This window comes from Nansenia antarctica (genome assembly GCF_963989245.1).
Source record: "Nansenia antarctica genome assembly, chromosome: 3".
NCBI lineage: Eukaryota > Metazoa > Chordata > Actinopteri > Argentiniformes > Microstomatidae > Nansenia > Nansenia antarctica.
In genome coordinates, this window is record NC_137688.1 from 27,098,914 (window position 1) to 27,104,365 (window position 5,452).

A 5,452-nucleotide genomic window follows, 5' to 3' on the forward strand; every position below is an offset into this window, starting at 1 on the left:
AAATAAATACAGGGGGACGCCGACAAAGGAATTATAAAAATGTCACCGCTAACCTGCATAGTGCGGCCGATGTTGATGCATATTAAGCTGTTTAGTCGCTGAAAGAGTAAGGGGAAAAAAAAGATGATGGTTAATTTAAGACTCATTAACAATGTATGAAGGTGTATTGCATGTACTTAGAATAGGGCTTCCTCTCTGATTAGCAGGGAAGGAGCGGATAAACAACAGAAGCTGCCACACAGACTGGCCCATAAATGTCCTGATTATATTGTTTATATCTCCACGCATGTAAGGGGGGGCCGCATCAAGGTGAACTAGTGGGGTGAGTGCGTGCGTGCGTGCACGCGTACGTGTGTATGCATGCGTGGTGTGCTTGTGTGTGTGTGTGTGCTTGCGCGCATACTTACATGCTCTTATTGGATGTGTGTGCTCATGGATCTGGGTTTGTGTGTGTGTGTGTGTGTGTGTGTGTGTGCGAGTGTGTGCGTGTGTGTGTGTGTGTGTGTGTGTGTGTGTGTGCGTGTGTGTGTGTGTGTGTGTGTGTGTGTGCGAGTGTGTGTGTGTGTGTGTGTGTGTGTGTGTGTGTGTGTGTGTGTGTGTGTGTGTGTGCGAGTGTGTGTGTGTGCGCGCGTGTGTATGTTTGGATGTGTGTGTGCTCGTCTCATTTGCAGAGAGACAATGTTCTACATTCCACAGGGGAACAGAGTCATTACCGAGGCAGGAGTCGAAGCCTGGGGGCCGTGGCTCTGAATGTAGTGTAAATGGGTGTTGTTCTCTCTCACAGATGAGCTGCATTACACACAAACCGCCCTGAATGCCCTCCAGTTCAAACACCTTGTTTAACTTTCTGGGGGGAAACGGAAAAAAATAAGAAACACAGTTAAAACAAATCACTGGTATTGTGCACCAGTATACAGTAGCCACATCCAATTTTCTTTTGGGGGGTTTTGGTGTGAGTTGCTGAACAACACCTCTCTATATCCCTCTCTGTTTTTCTGGACGTGGATATTGTTGAAATCAGGATTCAGTGGCGTTGCATTTCAATCACTGGTAAAAAAAAAAAGATTTGCACGGCGTGAATGCGTAATGGCCTGCGCTTGTCCTTCGAGGAGTTTAGAACTGTTGATACATCTCTGATCGGAAGCACTCTGCTGCCCTCTGTTGGTTCAGGTGTCAAACGTAGAGAAACCTTCTCAGAGGCCCAATGGTGCAGCAGCAGCAGCTGTCACGAACAGCCAGCTCCTCTCTCTCCTCTCTGTCTCTCTGGTCCTCTCTTGTTGTCTTTCCTCTTCCATTCTACAAAGCCAGGGAGAGCTTGATGGTTCATTTCCCCTGCTACCGACACCACCGGTCTTTATCATTAGCCCTGACACAAAGCACTGCAGAGGGCATTGTACCATTGTATAATGGCTCACGAATAGAAGTGTTTTTTTTTTTGTCTTTCCGTCACCTGATGTTCCCAGTTCCTTTTGTTGTATAAACAGTTCATAACCAACCAGACCCCGATTGACATATCGGGGCATTTTATTATTCCAAAACCGGTATGAACCGAATGTAGTCTGCGTATAGAGTATTTTATGGCATACACTATTTTCTATTGCGACACAGTACTCCAGTTCCCTGACAGTCTGTGAAAGTGTGTGTGTGTGTGTGTGTGTGTGTGTGTGTGTGTGTGTGTGTGTGTGTGTATGTGTGTGTGCAGTACTCTGAGTTAGAGAGAAAGAATGTGCTAGAAAAAGTGTGCATGTTTGCATATACATTTCACATTAATTTGATATTTTTTCCTCCTCCTCTTGTTTCTTGTACTCTTAGCCACTAAATTAAGTGTGACATATCTGGGTTGCTATCACCGTGCTAACACAATGGTTACAGCCAGCACACGGAGCTGAACCCTATTTAAAATGCATACACACATACACACTCATTCACCAACACACACACACACACACACACACACACACACACACACACACACACACACTCACACACACACTGGGGCTGGGGACCTTACAGGGTGTGCAGGCTTTGATTCTAGCCAACACTAACACATCTGGTTAAATTAAAGAGATGCTAAAAGATTGTTTTATATTCTCAGCCACTAGTTCTTAAGTAAGTGCTCACAAGCCAAAAACAGGGTACTTCCAAAAATAGAAGAAGAAAAAAAAGGGGCACATATCCCCACTACCATGGGGGGGAAAAGAAGCTCATTAGTGTGTTGACCTTAATCTATGTCAAGATTGTGTCGTCTAATAAGATAAGAAATCAGTTCACATTATATCATAACACTCAGGCCAAAATTGCATGTGATGAATTAGTGACAGAAATCCTGCAGCATGTCTTCAATCACCAAGGACCTAGAACATAGTCCTGTAGAACAGTCTTACTATAGGCCTGTGTCTGACGCCATCCCTCATTCCGTCCCATGCATTACAATGAGCCAGTCCTCCGATGTCTACCTCCGCCACCCTCCCCTGTAGTACAGTACTCTGGAGTCGCTTTTGATTGACACCACTGATGATATGTAGAAAAGATATGAATATTTACAGTATCATTAGTCATGGTAGATATTCCAGTCACATCGTATGCATGTACTTTACTCACTCTTGATCTATAAACAGACTGAGAAAGAGACGCCCTGTGTCGATTGGCTGAGAGAATGATTGACAGTTGAACGAGAGGAGCCTTTGAATGTAGTGCATAACACAAAGGGAAGATGGGAAGAGTTAGTGTGTGTCCCAGGGGGGAATGGCTGGGTTCTACACACACACACACACTCACACACTCACACACACACACGCACACACTCACACACACACACGCACACACTCACTCACACACACACACACACACACACACACACTCACACACACACACACACACACACACACACACACACACACACACACACATGAAAGCATTGACGTTTCATGCTGTTTGAGATGAGCTGTGTGTTGCAGTGCAAAGGAATCTATAGACGGACAGGCTTGTGCAGAGCGGAGCAGGAGGGAGGGATGGTAGCACCACACTTCCCTCAGTTCCCCAGTCCCCAGGTGAAGTGCCCAGGCTTCACTGTACTACACTGTAAATCTCCATGTCTCGCTCTCTCTCTCCCTATCAATATACAAACAAACTGTGGATTCTCCTGATCCCATCATATTCTCATTTCAGACTGTTTCAGTGTGTCAAGGCTATGCTATCTGGTGATCATTCGTCCCTCCTCCACAAACACAACCAGGCAAACTTAGGTGAGTTGGTTCTAAAGTTGGATGAATGACATTTGACAGATTGTAGAGACGGTAGAGGCACCGTGCCCTTGACTTTCCCCTGTCGAGACTCAACAGCCGATCTGCTCCTGGGACTAAATCACGTCCGCACGTAAGCACACACGCACGCACACACACACACACACACACACACACACACACACACACACACACACACACAAACGCATGATCACATGAATGCATGAACACACAAACGCAAGCATGCACACACGTGCACACACATGCACGTGCGCAAGTAAGCACACACACGCAAGTAAACACACACACACACACACACACACACACACACACACACACACACACACACACACACACGCTTTCCCAACCTCATTAACTGCTCTGAGACAGACACTAGCTCTTTAATCAATCTTTTTTTTAAGACCGAACGACCATGGAAGAATGGTGAGAATAAAATGTGGGCATTCACACACAAATCCACACACATACAAACACAGAACCACACGCACACTAACTCCCAGGAAGCAAAACATGGTCACTTGCCAGGGTGATTCAACTCTAAAACACCCTAATTACATCCACAAAGCCACTTTGTCTTGGTGCAGGGTAAAATGTGAATGATTTAGCATATTATTATTACACCTCTGAAATATTAACCATCCCCAGGGGACTGTTTCTGCTCTTTTAAATATATGCAAATGATCTTATTTTGGTTTGGTTTGTTTGCAGGGACTTTTGTGAATTGTGTTGGGGTAATTAAACGAGTGTATGCAGATGTAGAATGGCGGGCAGTTCTTATATGATGATGATGATGATGATGATGATGAGGGAGATTAGCATACAAATTAGAAACATTCCGTGCTTGCCGTTAATTGACTAACTTTAGTTTTCTCCTCAACCTTGACCTATTTGAAACATTATCCTAGTCTTTGGCCTTGGAGTGGAAAGGCAAACACACTTCCTTCTTTTCCTGTATAATTGATCAGATTCACTTGATGTTGTCCTCCGTTGCAAACTCGTGACGTTAGAATTATAAGGTTCTATCTCCATTTTTGTCAAACTTTAGTTTTTTTACATAATCTGATCCATTAGGTGTTTATTAATGCCTGTGTGGTGTTATTTTTAAAAGGTTGACATTTTTTAGTTAGTAATTCATTAAATACAAAGGTTCCATCTCACAAAACATAATGGAATGTAAAAACTTTGGCGCTCAATATCTCTGAACTACCCTAAACGGAGATAGAACCTTATAATTCTAAGCTCACAAACTCTCTTCACCTCTCCCTTCCATTCCAACTCTTACAAGTCTTTGTCCCCCTGCCCTTTCTGACCTCCACCAGCCTCCCCAGATCAGGATGCAAACAGCTGATGTCAAGTGGTTTGGGGGATAGATACTATCCCTCTTTTACATTTTACATTTTACATTTTTGGCATTTAGCAGACGCCTTATTCCAAAGCGACTTACAATCAATACATTTGAATACTAAGCATGTGAATCAGCAGTCCACCATTCGTTGCAGGAAGAGTACTCTAGCTCGGGCCCGGGGCCACTGATAGAAGGAAAAACCTTCTCCCTATTATCGCCTTCTACTAAAACCTTTTTTTTGTGACTTTTTTTGGAAACTTCTTGAACCATGTTGAAGCATGTTCATGGTTGCCGTGGGTAGCAATGCACAATCAATTGAGGCAGAGACAAAACCACAGACACACACAAACAGAAACAAATAAAACGTAATTCCATTTGAGCCAATCCACCTTCCCTCTCTCAGTCCAGCCTGGTTAAAGATCCCACAAGAGGACATAATATATTGAGAACATTAGCAGAATCCAGTTCATCTTTGAATCTCCGGAAACATCGTGAAAAACAAATGGAGTACAAATCAAGTAGTTACAGATAAGGAAACAGTTGTGCTAGGAGAAAATTGATCAAATGCCAACGTTTCAGGTCTGTCTACATTTCCCATTGCCTCATGCATGGCTGATGGATTCTGCTCGTACATAATAATGTCCCTAACGCAGGATAATTTGATTCTATTACTCTAACAACAGTCCAAACAAATTGCCTGGCTAATTTATAGTGCCAATGATAGTGAAAACAGATGTGTTAATGTTAATGCAGCATTCCAACCTCTCATTTATTCACATGTTGGATTGAAACCAAAATTAATATAATTACATGATGTACTTATGAATACAAACCTCACGTAGCC